Genomic DNA, 20,584 nt, shown 5'->3' with positions numbered 1-20,584 from the left:
CATCCCCTTTTTATCCTTTATTAAAAACTAGTCTTGGTGCCTGGCGTTGTCTGGGTGTTTGAAAGTGTGTTGAGCAAAAAGAAAAAAAATGGTAGTAGGCAGGCTCGAACCTGTACCAGGAAAGAGGAAAATAACATGAAAAAAAAACGTGACGTGTTTGCTGTTGGGCCCATCGCCAAACCGGAAGGGATGAAGGTTTAAATTAAGGCTAGACAATCGATAAGAGGGGATGACTTGCGAAAAAAACGACCCCTCCCTGTAGAAAAGTGCCAAGCTGAGGGTGAAGGAACTAATAATTTTAGCCAATTTTTCGGTATTTGTCGTTCGAAGGATCCAGCTTCAAAATGATACCAATCTCATGAAAATCCGTCGCCTTTGTCGAAAGTTTTAGGCAGACACATACATACATTTAAACAGGTCAGATTTATATTATAGACTACACTTCAGCTGACAGGTTTCCGTTTCCATATTTTTATAGCTTTTATCATGAACTTGAAAATGTTGTCTGTCTTAAATATCTTTACGAATGCAATCATGCATGTTTGGTGACATATGATTTGTTATATTGGATCCATGCCATGACAATGTTACTTTATTAAGGTTTTGCTTATTCTAACATTATTATTGGCTATTAAGCTTTCATACAGGTCATCAAAGATCTCTCCTTGAAAATAACCTGTGTTGTTCCCTGAAAGCTGAGAGACAACAATCCTCCCCAGGTTTCCAGTACTCTACCTCTTTCGTTAAAATTTGCAAATGAATCTGCGTTATCGCAACAGCCACTTACCATTGATTGGCAATGGCCATTGGTCTCCACTGGAATTTGTGTGGTAATAAGCCTCCCCAAGGTTCCAGTTCTCTTCGTGCTTGTCCGGCAGAGGTCTGGTCAGTGCTCTCTTTCTTCAGTCTTTCCATCCTCCTTGACCCTTTTCGGCTATTTGGTATCACTCTGAGGGGACAGTGATGGAGAAATGGGAGGGGAGGAAGAGGGAATAACGAACTTATAGATATACAGCTTTAATATTCTTGGTTTCATGTTTTGCCTCTATTATTATTATTATTATTATTATTAACAGAACGATGGAAATTCCATGGAATAAGAAATATATTTAATCAACAAATGTTTTAATAAAGCTCATATTTTTCTAAATAGTTAAAAAAAAATAGTTTTTGGGGGGCAGAAAGACCAATAACACGTAGCAAATGTGATTTCATTAATATTTATATGAAAATAATCTCCATTGTAGTTTAAATATATTACTGATTAAAATGAGATAAATTAATAAGCGCTAATAAATACTCAGAAAGTAATATTGTGCTACATAGTTCAATACAAATAATAAAAACACATTGTAAGAGATAATCTTTAAGTTACTCCTTCAGTCCAGCACCTCTTGGTAAACAATTTTTTTTTTTTTTTATTTGTCCTGTTTCTTTGGAATGTTTCCTTTTTACGAAACGTTCACTGACTTCTTTTATCGATGAAAAACTGATGCATATTGAAATTACAAGTTCCTTTCCCACATCATCACGATCATATATTATGATATTCGAAAACGCGACTACATAAAAAGAATGTCACTCTCATAATCTTGTTCAGGTTTGGCAGATTGGGCTTTTTGAAACCAAATTTCGCAAATTTTGGCCTTTTGAGGTTTGCTTTTCAAAAATTGTATTTATCTTTTTTAAAAGCATATTTTTTATGGAGATCACTTCAGATGAGGCATGAAGCCACTTTCTCTCCTCAGTCTTTCCATCCTCCTTGATCTCCTCAACCATTTGGTGTGGTATCGGTTTTTACCGACACTTTATTTTTTTTTGGGGGGGGGGAGGGGTAACTTAAAATTATACGGTACTAGTGCACTTATTGATCCGTGCTGAAATAATAACATTATTTAAAAAGTCATTCTTAACATGGGAAGGGGAGAGTGTTTTGTACCTATTCTATACTTTAACCTTACATTAAAAAAAAACAAAAAAAAAACTTTAAAACTTGAGAATACGATCTAAAAAAATAGCACTAACACCAATTATACTGCTTCAGTTTTCTTAATTCAATGTGGCGTTCCTTTGGGTTTTACTTCTGTAGCAGATTTTATATGTCCGCCTATTGCCTGTAGCTCATGTGTATTAATAGACACATTCAAGGGTTTTACTTAATATTTCAGCCGTTTTATTGTCATCTTTTGTATCTTCTCTGCCATTCCTCGGATTCCAATCTCTTCCATTCTTTATTATTATTATTGATGTTGATATATTATTTTTAAATGTTCTGAAATATTGTTCGTGCATGCCTGTGGAACGAAATATACACGGTTTAACGGTGAACCATCAATCATTGGAATCTAATGAATCGTTAAAAACAAGCTATCGTAGGGGATACTCAGTTCAGGAAAAATGTTTAATGGATTAACAAGGAATAATGTTACGCAATTCATGATTTCTTTATTTTCTGATCCCTATCTTGGTTGTTTATATTACCTTTTTATTCTTTGTTTTTTTTTGGGGGGGGGTTGCTTCTTTCAAAACTTTTACTTGTAATGCACGCACCTGCAGATTGTCTTCCTTTCCCAACAAATCAAAGCTTTTCCAGCACACATATACAGACAAAAACGCACGTATATATATATATATATATATATATATATATATATATATATATATATATATATATATATATATATGTTGGGTCGATTAATTGGAATCGGAAATCGAAAAAATCTGAAATTTTGAGGGTATTGGAATCGGAAAAATTTGTGCCTATTTTCCGATGCCAACAACGATTCTTTTAATTGGCTTTTTTTATTTGATTTTCTTTAGATAAATATTCTACCGCTGATAGTAATACTAAAATAGTGAATATCTGTTGATTTTAACCTATTAGTAAAACTAAAATCGATAGATCATCCCTCACAAGTGTATCGTTATGTTAAAAAAATATCTGCACATTTAACGTGTGTTTTCATGATAATCGTGAAAAATAACAACTTAATAGTTAAATATGTAGAGATGTAGAAAGATTGGAATTAGTATCGGGAATTTAATACGGAATCGGTAAAAATGCTGGAATCGTCCCATCCCTAATATATATATATATATAGAGAGAGAGAGAGAGGGAGCATATTTTATTCACAGGCAACTTGAATTCAACTTTAAGCAAAAAAAAATATAAAATTTTCCTTTTAAAGACGAAAACTTTCCTTAGAAGACGAAAATATATTTTTCTTATGCACCGCCAAAACTGGGGTGGGGGCAGGCAAGTACTTTTTGACGGACCGTCTTTTTAAAAATCTACTAAAAATCAGGTAATTATCCAATCAATACGAAATTTTCAGCGATTATTAAGAGAAGAATGAACTTTATAACAGTGTACGTATTTTTCATAAACGATATTTAGATATATATTTTTTTTTATTACACCCCCCCCTTGTTTTGATGGGGTTCCAAACATGCTTAAAATAATCATCTGAAACTGAAAACATTGCCTTGTTGTAAGGAAAAGGATTATAGATTAAAAAAAAAAAAACTTGTTTGCATACCTTATTTTGACGTCTGAATATCAGAAATTCGATTGTGTTTAATTATTCCGCTTTTGAGTTTTGAAGTGTGAAATTCAGTGAATATGTTAAGTACAGTAATTAATTTAAGTTAAGCAAAACAAAAAAAAAAATTTTTAATATTTATACGAAAAAAGCCATTTTAAAATCTTTGATAAATAGATTAACAATTTTTTTTTTTAGCGAGCCGAATAATGCATGACAATTATTAAACAGGGCATGCTTTGAAGAATCGATACAAAAAAATCGATAAATATTGTGCCCTTTGTGTTAAAAATATCATTTTTTTCGATTCCGTTTGAAAACGTTTGCCGCCTTTCGACTACGGTGGACCAAACGTGCTGAAATAATTTTTTTTATTCTGCTTTAAATCCCCCCCCCCCCGATTTTAGGGAGCCTGACTCACATACACATTAAAAACCAAACTCATACAAATGGTCACCCATCTGGTACTGGCCAACCTCAGCGTTAATAATACATTGAAATTTTCGTCACTGAAAAATAATTTTTTTTTTTGGCCTGTTTGGTCTTCCGTATTTTGCTTTTTATCAAGTACAAATGTAAACATTGTCTCAAATCGACGCAAAGTAACTGGTTGCCTATATGAATAAGTGGAATTATTTGAAATCCAGGTACTTATATTATAATATTTTTGCATATTCTCATAGAAAATCACCTTAAATCTTAGTTAGACAAGAAATAAACAAATTAATTCTTTCAAAAACCTTTCTTTTTTTTTTAACTATTTATATACGTTTTTTGTGCAAGACAAAAAATGTCAATTGTTAACTTTTGGGGAAATTTTAACATTTAAAATTTAATTAAAAATAGAATTTTTTTTAGATCATTCTGCTTTCTATATGATAAAATTCATGGTTTTATCTTTCTGGAAAAAAAAAGTTACTCAGAAATAATGGATTTTAATAAATGTAATTTCGTTTTAAAAAACAACTTGATTTTTCGGCCATTTTTGGCGGTGTCTATATATATATATATATATATATATATATATATATATATATATATATAAAATCATTTGCCTGGCAAGGCCACAGGGGAGACAACCGAAGCAGCAAAACTGAAGCTGCCTACCAGGACACTACATATATGAATGTAGGCAGATTTCGGTATACTTTATGTTGAGTGTACTTTATGTTGCGTGTACTCGATTTTCTGTTTGACTCGACGTTGTGTGTGCTATTGTGGCGCAGCCGCTAGTATAAAATAAGATTTAAATTAATTTCTATCTATACACCTATAGCGTTGATTTTTTTCCCCGCTCTGACATTGATTTTAAAATCCGACTTCTTTTAATAAAAAATTATTAAAACAAACTTAATATACTCAATCATTTGAGAGTACTACATATAACTAATTTGCATATTTCTTTGAAAAACGAGCTTTAATTAATTATTCATTTTTCATGGTTTCTTATTAGATGATTCGTTTCATTTCAATATTTTGTTGAATTCTATTTATATATTATTATTTGCATAGAATTTAAGTTGAAAACGTTCTCACACGCACACACACACACATACGACCTTGTCAGTGTGTGTGCAAAACGTCCTTTCCAAACTCCTCATTGGATATTTGGTCTACAGAGTTAGAATTTGATATATATGGTATTTAGACCTGTACTACACATTCGATTTGTTTTTTAGCAGACAAAAATTTCTGCTAAAGGGTGAAAATTGACAACAGAACAGTTGATTTTGGCAAGTATAGTCTATTAAACCTGTTTTCATACACAAATCTACATTCATAGTTTAAACAACGTCATTTATTTTTAAGTGTATTTATGGCAGTAACGTAAAAATCTTGAGTTCTGGCGATCAAGTCACTCATGGCGTTTTTGATATTACTTAGGTTTTTTAAGTATTTCTCATGCAGACAGTTGTTGAGATGCTTGAAAAAGTGGAAGTCAGTAGGTGAAATGTCTGGAGAGTATGGCGGATTAGACAGTTTTGAAGCCCAATTCGTTCAACTTCTGCAGGGTCAGTTTAGCAACGTGCTGTCAGGAATTGTTGTGGAGGAGAATTAGGCGTTTTTCGTTGACTAATGTTGGATGTTGTCGAAGTTTCTGATACATTCTTGTGTAAAAGAAGAAAATATTGCAATTTATGCCAGAGTTTCTTTTGTTTTAAAACGATTGTAATTTAAACGATTAGATAGATTGAAAAACGCTCTTTAAAATAATATATAAAGTAAAGGTATTAGAGTGAAAACTCAATTGAAAATACAAATTAAAAATTCTGCAAGAACTTTCCTCCCAATCTAATATATACATATAAATAGATGCGTATCCATGTATAGATATATACACATATATACACACATAGTTATAAACATATATGTATCCATATAAAAATAGGTATATAGATATATACCTATACATATATATGTCCATATAAATATATATCCATATATAATTGCACACATATATAATGTTAGAAAATCAGCCAGAGAAATATAAAAATGATAGATTTTTTTTTTCTCAGGTTGATTCGTTAATAAGTCCAGTCAAGAAGTTTTCCTTGGTTTTGACAAATGTTTTATCTTTTTCCCCACATAATCTTTGCAAGGAATATTTATTCATTTTGCTCTCTCTCTCTCTCTCTCTCTCTCTCTCTCTCTCTCTCTCTCTCTCTCTCTCACACACACATTCTCACTCTCTCCACTTGTTGGTCTGCTCTGATGCAAATTATTCATTTTTACAGATTTCTTTTTTAACACTGGATTATTTATCTATAAAAAAATAAGCTGATTAACGTTTTTAAGTTTCAAAAAGACGTTTTTATTTTTTTTATTTTTTATCCTCCGTAATTTTCCTTTGGAAATGGAATGTTTATGACTTTCCGTATTATGATGTAATCAATTTCTCTATTATCCAAATTCTGATGCATTTGTGACATCCAAAAATTATGGCATCCGTTTATGACTTTCTTCTCAATTTACCAACAGCTGTGTGCCCACCCTACGGATAATAATGAATTCCTTCACTTATCAACAAGACACAGAGAATGTCTTTCGGTGTTCGCATACAGTTAAGCACGATTCTCGAACTCATGGCAATCGGACTGACGTATATACACACTTTGTTGTATTTGATTTTCTGTTCAATATATTTTGTCCCCACTAATTACTGAGTTGTTGTATTTTTCTTCCACAACTTTCCAGAACCACACCAATATGTAAAGTCACTTAGGAAAGAAAAGCTGTTTTATTTTGAAACAATACAAATACTTCGAGTCAGCTGCAGCTTATTCTTGCTATGATGTCGCTTGCCAAACAAATACACATAGCAATATAAACATGCATATTTTACTGCTATTCAATTACGCTGTTATAAATAAGCATATTACCTCGATATAATATTGCACAGTATGATAAAATATTTTTTTAAAAAGCTATTTTTGCATATGTCTTATTTTTTATGAATGATAAAGAAGACTTTTCATTAGTTAAGAATACGTTTTCAACGCTTCTAAACAGACTAAAATTCGATGACAACCATTTTTCAAAAGGACAGAACAACACATGCTAAGGGAAATTTTATGTTTTGTTTAGGTAGGGTAACCTGGGACGATTTCATGTGTGGAGCAATTCTATACCCTCTCGACTGAAAAGCTGTTCAGTTAAAGAAAAGTAATTTCGGTACTTTAGAGAACTTTTCTCAAGAAGGAGATGAGTTTGTTGGTGACTTTCCCTCAAAGTACTGGAGCTGCCTCTGCTGTCTATATTGAACATCAGTTGATCCAACGACACAATCCAGATCCATCCTAAAGTAAGTACAACAATTGCACATTTCAGCCATCTTTATACTTGTATTCATGCCCTACTGTTCTAAGTCCGTTATTTCCTGTGAGTTATGAAGTATAAAAATCATGAAAAAAAGCTTTAAAAAAGTCTAGGGATCCCTTTATGTTGAATTTTTGCTTTGTCAAATGAACATGTGCTTGAATGAATTTCATACCCCTGGGATATGGAATTTTCCTAGGGATTCCAGCACACAATGTGTTTAACATGAAACAGGATTTCCTTCTATATATTTTAGCCTCTCCTGCCATTGTTTTACTCGTCAGTTTTTCATTGTTCTATATTTTGTCATTGTTCGGTTTGCCCGGCAGAATCTGAGCATGTATCTCAATAAAAAAAACTTTTTCCAAATCCTTAAGTCCTTGTGGCAGTCAAACTGCTTCTCAGCAGACAACATCAAGGCAGGGTTTGAAAGGTGTAGGGTAATGCCATGGGATCTCACACAGAGACCACCCTTTATGTATGGCTCTACAGAACTGTTTTATTGACCTGCGCCCCCATTAGCATTAGACGATCTGGCGCTCATATCCAGTCAGAGATCAAGTCTAGATGTGCTGTCTGTCCCTAAAACATCAGTGCAGATGTGCCTTCCCTATCAGAATCTGTGCCTTCCACATCAACAGATGACCCATCCTTCAAACCACTCTAAGTTTACTGAAGAAGACTATACAGGATTTCTTCATGAGAAAGTCGACACCCATGCTGACTAGGCCTAAAAAAAAATAATGCCAACGAAGGGTTATTCAAAAGGCTGTATGGAGAGAGCCTGACCTCAGCTGAATGTCTGCAGTGACTTTCAAAAGATGAAGAAGAGGAAGCAACAAAACAGGACAGAATATTAAATAGAGAAATAGTCAACCACCTCAGCAGGAATAACCTTCTTAGTGACACACAATATGGTTTCCGCTCTGCAAGATCTACCGCAGATGTGCTGACGGTTATATCCCACAGGATTAGTGAATCTCTTGACAAAGGCTTCCTTTCTAGGGCAATTGCTCTCGACATATCAAAGGCCTTCGACAAGGTATGGCATAAGGGTCTACTTCACAAGATTTCCAGCTACGGTATAACTGGAAATGTTTTCTCAATCATTAAATCATTTCTCTCCGATAGGCTCATAAGAGTAGTGGTAGATGGACAAAAATCGGAGGCCTGCAATATAAATGCTGGAGTCCCTCAGGGGTCAATCCTGGGCCCAACTCTCTTCCTGATCTACATCAATGACCTCCCTAAACACATACTTAAATCATTCGTTGACATCTATGCTGATGACACGACCATCTACGGCAACACATCAAATGCTGTAAATGACAAAGTTCTCTCTGATTCTCTCTCCTCTGATCTCGAGCGCGTGGTTCAGTGGGGGAAGAGGTGGCTGGTTACCTTTAATGCATCCAAAACCAAACTGCTATCCTTACATCATCAACGCTCTGATCCCCATCTGGCATCAATTGTGATGGATGGCTCTCGTCTGGGTGAGGCCCCGTGTTTTGACAAGCTTCTGGGTTTGATCTTTACTCCTGATCTGAAATGGAACACGTACATCAAGTCTGTTGCCAAGGTCGCTGGAAAGATGGTGGGATCCTTCTACCGCTCCAGAAGATATCTCACTACGGATGCAATTCTCTATCTATATAAAAGCCAAGTACGTCCAAGGTTGGAATTCTGTTGCCATATCTGGGCAGGAGCTGCTAAAAACAGCCTATCCTGCCTTGACAGAGTACAATATAGACTTCGTGGCTTAGTGGGGGATGCCCTTTTCTCTACCCTGCAACCTCTCTCCCACAGAAGAGACGTTGCGAGCCTGTCCTTGTTTTATCGTTATTTCCATGGCAGATGCTCGTCTGAACTCCAATCTCTGGTCCCCCCTCGCCAATCTTTCACGAAAAACACCCGTCTAGCTGAATCCACTGTGACAAATTTCCCCCACTTTATATCTGTGCCTAAATCAAAACGCAGATTCCATGAACAAAGCTTCTTTCTTAGAACTGCACGCCTGTGGAACTCTGTTCTGTCTGCCTGCTTCCCTCCGGACTACAACTTGGATGTCTTCAAGTCCAATGTTAACAAATTCCTAATGAACCGCCCCCTTAAGTAAACATTTCAGCAAATCTCCTCACTAACGTAATGTACTTGCAATAACCCTTATCCCTGAGTGGCTTCCGGGCCTTGATAAGTGGTGATCACTGTGTAAAAAAAAAAAAAAAAAAAAAATCTCGAGAGTCAAGAGACATGAAAAAAAGACTCCGAATACTGGTATGAGGAGGCCAAAAGTATGTGCTGGATAGCCAGATGCTGACACCTGAGAGCCAGACGCTGAAATCAGAGCTGCAAAGAAACAGTAATTACTCAAACATTGATGGTGACTCTGAATGGGTTTCTCCCAAAGCCAGAAGAAACATTTTTGAAAGTTTCTCATCTGCTATGAACTAAGGCTTGTGCAGTTTGTTTTTTGTCAGAGACAATTAACAGTTGAACAGTCGTGCCTATGCCTATTCTATGCTCTTAAATTAATTCTCAGTTTATTGGTTGTTTTTTTTTCTATCTTAATTTGTTGATGTTCCCCACATTGCGTAATTGTCAAACGGAAGCCATGGAATTGCCCCGTCTTCACGTGTACTCAATGATTATTTAAAAACTGAACTAGCTGTAATCTTTTTTAAAAATGTACTAAGTGTTGATATGCCTTACTCAAAAATCAGAATTATATATATATATATATATATATATATATATATTTCATCACACATTACTTAGAATTTATAGAATCAAACAAGAAAAAACATTTTCTTTAGCTTATTTAAATTTATCTAACAGATACGAAAATAATTTTTCTGATCTTTGTATTACGACCAAATAGAAAATCCGAAATGCTTCTAAGTCTACAAATGATAAATTTCTAGTAATGGCGTGCCGAGGTAACGCCAGATAATCCTGATCAATTATTTATGCTATTAATAAGATTCTAAATATTTATTTATTTATTTGTGTGTGTGTGTGTGTGTGTGTGTGTGCGCGCGCCAATAAAACTTTCAAACAGATGCACCGAATTGAAAAATTCTTTTTCCCCCTGAAAGATGTGAGTACCTAGATTGTCCTCATCTATATATGGTTCGTAACGAACAACACTGAATCACACAAAAATCCTGAAATAAGGGTTTTTTGGACCGTTTCATGCAATTGTCGAAAAAGTTACCACCCATGTCAACGGAATTTAGCACTGTCTGTATACAGTCGCGGAACAATCTTTCGTCAAACGGACAGGACTTCTGACATAATGGATAACGCATCTGACTACGGATCAGAAGATTCCAGGTTCGAATCGTAGCAAGTTCGTAATTTTAAGCATCATTTTATCCAACGTTTACTCATTATCCTTACCCTTAGTTAGGGTATTTTTTATTTATTTATTTATTTTTTTGAGTGATTTTGTTTTGTGCATATGGGAATTTCCCATACTCAGAGTTCACAGGGTAAGCGTTGATGGTAAGACGATGTTGAGTGTACTTGATGTTGTGTTTGACTCAGCGTTGTGTGTGCCGCGTCGGCACAGCTGCTAGTAATTAATATTGTTTAATGTAGAGGAAAATACCTGGATAAAAGGTTTTAATAAAAATGCTGGTACTAGTGCAGAGAGTGATCCGTGCTGAAATAATAACGTTATTATTTAAAAAGCCATTCTTAACATGGGGAGGGGAGGGTGTTTTGTACCTATTTTATACTTCAACCTTACAATTGAATAAAAAAAAAACATAAAACTTTAATTAAACTTGAAAATACGATTTAAAAAATAGCGTGGGTCACTTTCTGCACTAGCACCAAAACGTTTGTTAGAAATGAAAAGGAATGTTAGTTTTCATAACACAAACACAATGTTAGATAAACAAATATATGTGACAGACGTCATACGGTGATCATGAATGATACGTGTTGATGACATCATTAAAGGGAGATGTTTTGTATATGTAGGGTTTTTAGTCAATTAGTGGTTGTGACAACAATCACGGAAACAAGAGTGGCGTGGGCAAAGCTCAAACTCGAAACCTGACCGGTAGGTAACGAAAAGGCGACATATGCTCAAATTCAATTACGTCTTAAATTTGGATATGTCGAATTTGAGCATATGTCGCCTTTTCGTTTCATATCAGGTTTTGAGTTTGAGTGTTGCACATGCCACCCTTGGCTGCTTGTTTCCATGATCGCATGTCAGTGGGAGAAAAAGGATAGTTTTTTTTTTGTGTGTGCACAATGCAGTATTCGACAGGTTAAAACTTTAATTTCAACACTTCATGATTAGAGCTTGAAAAAGATGGAGGGTCAAGCCGACTAGTCGTAATGGCTCAAAGCACCTGTCCCATCGACGAAATGTAGCATCCCTCTGCCTGTTCTACAAGTACTTTAACGGTGAATGCTCCGACAAACTGCAAGCACTTGTACACCCCCCGCGACGTAAATACCCCCGGCAAACACAAGCAGCTAAATCCCACCCCTTCACAATAGAGATCCCTAGATGTAAGAGAGCCTTCTGCTCCAGTAGTTTCTTCCCCAGAATTACTAGACTTTGGAATTCCCTTCCAGGTTCCTGCTTCCCCAACTGTACTGACATGCAGAAGTTCAAGTGTTACATGAACCGACATCTTGCTGCCTAACTCCGCACATAGTACACCTGTAACTTATGTTCCTGATAGTAGCCCCCTACATCAAAGTGGCAATGTGCCTTGTTTGGGGTGGAAATGTAATTAAAAGAGAAATGAGGGGTCCAATGCTTATCAAATATAAGGAACTTATGACCAGCACGCAGCTTTCCAATAGGGAAACATCAGTAATAAAAGTTGCTGAAAAGACAACCCGAGATTTGTTGATTCATTGGGATTGTACCTTCTTTACAGCTTTGCATCAAAACAAGACCAAAGATGGATCAGGTATGTTTCCTCGATTGGCCAGATGTTAAAATCCCAGAGAACTGTTATCCATTTTATTTGTTGTAAATGCTATATGATGTTGAACTGTCTTTTAATATATCGACATGTACAAACATAGGAGCACTAGACGATCTGCAACAAAAAAAAGAAAACCGTTTTCATCAAACGGAAATGGAATCATGCGGTTTTTTCTAGGGCGACAATTTTATCGTTCCACTCTGTAGCGTAGTCATTGAAAAATACTGCATGATTTTTGTCAGACACTTTCCACCATTCATGCATATAGAGGCCCTGATTAGCAAAACCTGTAGGGTTTTTTTTGGGGGGGGGGTAGTAAAACCTAAAAATTTTAAATTTTTATTTTATTGGATTACATACAACGTTGAAACAGGATTCTGTATCGATTCTTGATAATCATCCATAAACAGATAAAGCATCGCTTATTATTATTATTATTATTATTAAAGTATAACAGTTCTAGTCATGTTTCAGGTACTTATGAAGAATACTGACAGGGATTCTTACAACTATTCTGTACTTTCACCTAACAATTAAATAAAAACATATCGTAGTATGATTCGTATCTTAATTTTTATTTATAATAAAATAAAAAAAACATTTACAGTTTTTATTACTTTCGCCTAATAATTTTAGTAGTTAAGTATTGCTACTATTGCTTATATTTGGGTTTGTATTACTGTAAACATAGATTCGAAAAAGTTGTCAAAACAACAAATATATAACAAATAAATATTATCAAAGGCAAGATAAGTTATTTTTCTACCAAACTGGATACATTTTTTGTGTTTTTATTCAATGTAACATGTTTATTCAGCTCGAAAAACATGCAGTGTTTACCGATGTATTGGAAAATTCAAAATGGCGCCCGACACTCTCTTTAACATGCTAAGTTTGGGAAAAGGTGTTATAAATAATAAACTAGACAAAATACTATTTAAAAAAAACACCGAATATATGTCAACTTATGTCACGGTAATATATATTGAGCGAATTTCTAACAGTATTTTGTCTAGTTTATTATTTATAACATCTTTTCCTGAACTTACCGTGTTAAAGAGAGACTCGGACGCCATTGTGAATTTTCCAATATATCGGTAAACACTGTATGCTTTTCGAGCTGGATAAACATGTTACATTGAATAAAAACATGAAAAATATATCCAGTTAGGTAGAAAAGTAACTTATCTTGCCTTTGATAACATTTATTTGTTATATATTTGTTGTTTTGACAACTTTTTCGAATCTATGTGTACAGTAATACAAACCCTTACATTTTTATTTTAATAGTACTATTTTGATTTTCTTCCTATTTTGGCGTTTATTATCTGGATTTGTTATTATTATTATTATTAGTAGTAGTAGTAGTAGTAGTAGTAGTAGTCGTCTTATTATTAGTATTACTTTTTATTGTATTCCTTTTTATTGTACTTTTACTATTCTTATTATTTCTACTATTGTCTGTATTACAGTCGACACTAGTACAATGCAGCGGGTTTTTTCCTTTTTTTGTATGCGCGACGAATCAACATTTTTATTTTAGCCGAATATATTGAACACACTTTATGAACTCTTATTTTGTGCTATTCATCTAGTTAACCTTGCTAATCTATATTCAAATAAAGTTAGATATGTTTATATATTTGAATGTACAGGAATTATAAGTTAATTAGCAGATCATAATTTTAATGCAGATGTTAGGTGTAAGACGTTGTAATGAGAGCTATATTTAGTTTAATCAAGTTTTATGTAAAACGGGTAAAAAAAGGATGGAATCCCTTGAAGAAAATTCAGATACCTCCAATCTTTGTAAAAAATTTTATAATTAATAAATATTTCACAAATTTCATTTTATTTGGAGCGTTTATAAAGGTTTTCCAGGGTGTTGATTCATAGTCCCTAACCAACGAAGCAAGATTTTTTTGCAGTTCAATTCCTTAATCTTTATATTTTAAACATTTATCAGAATCAAACTTATGAAATGGAGTTGAATCAAAATTGAAATAATGACTCTGGAATGATTAGTATTTAGTTTTTGAGTTATAATAAAATAGGAGGCCTTACTTTTAGAATGATCTTTGTATTATATCTTTATTTTAATTCAAATATACCAACATATCATTGACTTTTATCTGTAGACGCCAACTAAATAAGATTCCTTGAATTTCAACTTAAGCTTGAGCCACAAATTTTACATATTTCCTAGAATCAAAACTATGTAATGGATTTTGATCGAAATTAGAATCATAATTCTAGAGATAAAGTTTTGTAGGATCATATCTGGATTTTAATCTTCGTAAGGGAACATAAAATCATGCGAAACTGTTCAGTTTGAAGAATTAATCCTATCCACCCTGGGACGGGTATTTTTCCTGTTATGGTATTATAAAGAATAAATTGCAAGGATAGTATTGGGACTTTCAAAAGAATCTAAACTTACAGGAAGTTGTACTCAAGAAATTAAAATGAAAATAATGAATTTTTTTTTTACTATTGAGATTGGATTGTATTTTATTTTTTTATTTTTTTATTTTTTTTTTTTTTTTAGAATTCTTTATTCTTTTGTCTAGTATTTTCTTCTTGGAAAGCTGAGGGAGGAAGACATCGATGTTATGTTTAACCTTCCAGCAAACTTCTATAACCAAAATACAAGGGGGAGATAACTGATGACATGAAAACCTCATTATCTGGTCATTGTTTCTTTGCTGAAAAAGACAGAAAAAAATGTTTTTTTTTTCATCTTCATATCAGATTTGAACCCGCTGTGCAAGGTCATCTAACCGAATCAGTATGAAATATCCATTTTATGAACATTAATATCTGATGCTTCCTTGTTTTCATGCACTGCCAGTTGGAGAGTCATGTGGAGGAGTCTATCATAAAACATAACATATGAAGTCACCTGCTAATTTAATCTAGCGCCCAGTTTGGTTACTCACCCCGTAGAGATGAGCAAGATTAAATATGTTTCATTATTTTCATCCTGTCTTTTCAATCCTCTCACTGAAAATGAAAACAACAAAAATGTAGCCATGTGGGTGTGACGGTGGCTAAGTGGCTAATGACACGGACTGAAAACATGGGTGTGCCAAGTTCGACTCCAGTTCGTTCCACAGACATTCTATCATTAAGCCAACGCTTGACCTGGGGTCAAACCTCCCGAATAGATAACTAAAATAATAAAATTTGACCATTCGATCTAGATGTATGTTGATAGAAAGTTCTATATGCATGATTAAGTGTGACCAGTAGCATTCAAGGGGTTGATGATGTCTTGGTAATGCCTAGTGGCCAACTCCTTGATTCTATACCCCAAAGACTCAAGTATAAGTCCTAGTACTAAGACATATTACAAAAGGAAAATCGTTTGAATGTGTTGAATTTCACCTTCAATTTGGACGCCTCTTGTGCTACCATATCAGGCTGTCTGAAGATATTGGCTTTCTTACCTAAAACAGTTATGTTTTTGTTTTTTCTCTTTCCCTTTGCAAAAATCAATCATGATTGTTCTGTAAATAACAGAAACAACAACATTCCCTACAAAACAATCAAACTAAACATTGTGAATAAATATTTTAAAATATAAAACACTTGAAGCAAAACCTTCCCCCCCAAAAAAATCATTAGACTTGGCATTAAGTAGCTGGAAAATATTGATATGCCGTTATAAAAACGGACAAGTGCGATTGAGTCAGTTGTTTATTTATGTGCATTTATTATTTGGATTAATTTGGTTGAGTTAAATTTATTTATTTATATATCTCATTTTATTTTTTGTATATATATATATATATATATATATATATAATTATTTACTATAATAATCACTAAATACCTACAGACACTAGTATTTCATCCTTTCGAGAATCATCAATGCAGGGTGTCACGATTAACACCGGTCGATAGATTTGAACCCGGCAACAGAAGCCATTCCTGGTTTCATTAGCAAGGATCTAATCCATTTGACCACCGTTAACCCCAAGAAATATTGTTGAAAATGTAAATATTTATTCTTTTAAATTCTTTTTAACGGCTGTCAGAGTAATCTAATCATTATATGATGATCTGGGCATAAGAGCTTATATATATATATATATATATATATATATATATATATATATATATAATTTTTAATTATTAAAGACGTTTAATACATTAGTAAACCAGATAAATATTACATCTTTTTACATATTTTTAGTCAATATGTACAATTATTTTGGTATATGCTTTTAGTGTTAGTTGTAAATACTTTTCTGTATCTCACCTGATTGTAATGTTTTGTTGTGTTAAATGGTGTGTCGAATTGTGTCGGTGTTGCATAGTTGGTATTACACCAATTACCACTGGAGACCCTGTTGATAAAATAACTAAGAAAATTACAATACGTGAAAATTATGTGGTCTTCAACAAAACTTTATATATATATATGAGAGAGAGACAGACAGACACACACACACACACAGAGAATAAAAATTAAGGTGAAACATGCCCATTCCAATGGTAAGGCAAACATATCTAGATAAGAAAAAAAGCTTTGCTCTGTTACGAATAGCAAACAGTAAAATAAGTTGAGAAGAAAAAGGCATGCAGTTTTATCGGAACTTTATTACATTACCCAATCAATAAGGGTTACAGAAAGAGGAATAAGGGAGAAACTACTTTAGGCCACAACATTTTGAAGCTGAATGCTTCTCGTCAGAAGAGAAAAGGCCGGTATTGTACAAAAGTAAGAAGAAAACATTCAGATTAGAAGTGAAAATTCTTTTTAGATTAGAATTGGAAAAAAAAAAAGAATTTTTATAGGGGACGATATGATGTGGAAGAGACAGAAAAAATATTAAATGCTAAAAGAATATACAAAACAATATATAAGAAAATGAAATACTAAGAACTTTTTTAAGTTATAAAAATTTTGAAAAAATTTAAAACCTTTAAATTTTTTTCTAAAACTTCAAAAAATTTCAAAAATATTTTTAAATTAAAAAAACTTACAATAAAGTTCTGTTAAAAAAATGAAGTTATAAGGACTAACTTGTTAATCTAATTCCTGCTTCGACATTGGCACCAACCAATCTTTTTTTTTTTTTTTTCGTTTCTCTCTCCGTTTTCATCCTCCTCTTAATTTCCTCGTCTCTCCCTTTTTTTTTGTCTTTTGAATTTGCTTCTGTTTGGTTTTATTTTTAATATTTAAATAGATTTTATTTTCATTGCGCATACTTTGATTTTATTTTCAATTTTATAATGTATATTTCATAGTTTATATTTTATTTTTATATTGTATATGTTATAGCTTATACTTTATTTTTATATAGTATATTTCATAGTCCATATTTAATTTTATATTTTATAGTTAATATTTAATTTATTTTTATATTGCGTAGTTTATATTTTATTTTATATTATATATTTTATAGCTTATATTTTATTTCCATTTTTATATTGTATAGTTTATATCTTATTTTATTTTCATATTGTATATTTTATAGTTTATACTTTATTTTATTGTATTATAATGCATACTTTATAGTTTATACTTAATTTTATTTCCAATTTTGTATTTTATATTTTATTTTATTGTACTTGTATATTGTATATATTATAGTTTACATTTTATTTTAAATTTTATAATGTATATTTTATAGTTTATACTTTATTTTTATTGTTTTCCTTTCCATTGTTATGAGATCACGTGATTTTTTTTAATTGCAATTTTTTCTCCATTTCATTGGGGACTTGACTTTCTTAAAACCAACATCACCTCATGAGGTCATTAGTTATTCATAACTAATTGACTGAAATATTGTCATGACCGTGTACAGATATTAAATGTTTATGTAAACATAAAGAGTATCGGTGCAAGAGAGCTTGATAGGGGGACCTAAGACATTTAGCTATTATCATGTTTGAAACCGACGGTATCGATGACTTATCTCATCTGAACTTTCTGAAAATAAAAATATAAATAATGCGCACTAATTTTTTAATTTTTTTTCATTATAATAGAGTACTTCGCTGGAATCATTTTTTTTTCGAAAATATAACTAAGTATATATCTATATATATAAAAATTCTTGGTTCGTTCAAAGTCCATAAAACCATATTTCTATATTACCAATTTAATTGAAATTTTCAGAAAATTTATGTGTAAAGTCAAGGAATATTTGCATGTTATTAAAATAAATTAAGATCGTTAAGATCGCAAATTATAAAAATATATTAAATAAAATAAAAAAATATTTTTCGTAACTGCGAGACTGTCTGCCATATTTCATTTCTTGTAGAAATGCGCCTTTCACGTGCACCACAGGTTGACGACTTTCGAATTACAACATTTAACTATCTAATTAATAGATGGGTAAAAAAAAAAAAATTCCCTATTTTTTAAATTATATATTTGTACTTTAACCTTACAATTGAATAAAAAAAACATAAAACTTTAATTAAACTTGGAAATACTATTTAAAAAATAGCGCGGATCGGTAAGTGCACTAGCACCATTTGTTTATCTTAATTTTTTATTTTTAAAAGCTTTCCTTGCGAAGCCTACCTAAAATAAATTTGTCTAATTCTTAATTTCTTATGTTATTGAAAAAAAAGGTAAATATGAAGAATTACTCCACCTTCGAAAATTCCTACCTAAAATAAATTTGTCTAATTCTTAATTTCTTATGTTATTGGAAAAAAAAGGTACTCCACCCTCGAAAATTCCTACCCAAAATAAATTTGTCTAATTCTTAATTTCTTATCTTATTGGAAAAAAAAAGGTAAATATGAAGAATTACTCCACCCTCGAAAATTCCTTTAAAATTACCACTTTTATAGGTTTTCGGGGTCGCTGAAAACGAAAATAATGTTTATAATTAAGGCAAACGAGTAGTTTCCAAGATATGAAGAAATGTTAGTTTAAAAAAGTGGAGGATCACTTTTCCATAATAATTTAACATAAAATGATCACCCACTTTGTGGCCACGATTTGGGGGGGGGACTTTCTTTCTACCCTTGGAAAATCCTTTAAAATTACCTGTTTAAATTGCAAAATGCAAAAGAAATCAAACAAAAAACTTTTTAATCAAGAAACACAGAAAATTTTTTAAAAATAGCATCCATTTTTTTCTATTGAATTCATTTGCTGTTTTTATTGAAAACTATTTTCTCCCGGATTTTTTATATAATTTTCCATAAAGGGCCGTGCGTCTCACGTTCGTATAAAACATAATTTTTTTTAAAGATTTCGGTGTGCTAAAAACGAATCTGCAAACCGTTTCTGTCGCAAAAAATAGTTTTTATGATATGAAGAAATTACTTTTTCGAAAAGTAGGCGATCACTTTTCCATGTAAATTTAACTTAAAATAAGAACCCACTTTCTAGCATCCTGAGAGAGGGGGGGGGGTCGGGGGGGGGGGGGTCCCATGTTTATTGGCTAAACAGCTTTCGTTTATGCTCGGGCGTAACATAAACGAAGGCTACGGCTGTGAAATGGGAAATAGTCCCAGAGTCCAGGGGTTATTACCATGCAAAAGAAATCAAACAAAAAACTTTTTAGCCAAGAAACACACAGAAAAATGCCCCTCTCTCAGGTGGTCAGAAAGTGGGTGCTTATTCTAAGTTAAATTTATATTGAAAAGTGATCACCCACTTTTCGAAAAAGTAATTTCTTCATATCATGAAAACTTTCTTTTTGCGACGGAAACGGTTTGCAGATTCGTTTTTAGTACACTGAAATCTACAATAAAATATTTCGTTATATACGAACATGAGACGGGCCTTAAAGTAAAATAATACCGGATTTTTGGGGCAGATTTGCCGTTTAGTTGTACAAATATCCTCAAACCAGGTAATCACTAAAAAGGGACTCTTAAAAGTTGTCATCTGTATCGAGCAAAAGGTTAAAACCACTGATTATATGTCAGCCTACGTCACAGTAACATATATTGAGTGAGTTCCTAACAGTATTTTGTATAGTTTTTTAGTTTAAATTCATTTTCCCAAAATTTCCCCAAACTTAACGTGTTCGATACAGTCTGCCGCCATTTGTATTTTTCAAATATACCGATAAACACTGCATGTTTTTGAACCGATTAAACATTATACATTACATAAAAACACTACAATCTTATCCAGTTAGGTAGAACATTTACTTTTCTTGCCTTTGATAAAATTTATTTGTTATATATTTATTTTTTGAATACTTCTTTGTATCTGTGTTTAGTAATACAAACCCTTTTCATTTAATGTAAGTTTAGTCGGCTCGAAAAACAGTGTTTATC

Source organism: Euprymna scolopes, chromosome 24 (genome assembly GCF_053919585.1).
Source record: "Euprymna scolopes isolate OS-2025 chromosome 24, ASM5391958v1, whole genome shotgun sequence".
NCBI lineage: Eukaryota > Metazoa > Mollusca > Cephalopoda > Sepiida > Sepiolidae > Euprymna > Euprymna scolopes.
The sequence above is the reverse complement of the archived record's forward strand: the minus strand, read 5'-3'. Positions refer to the sequence as shown.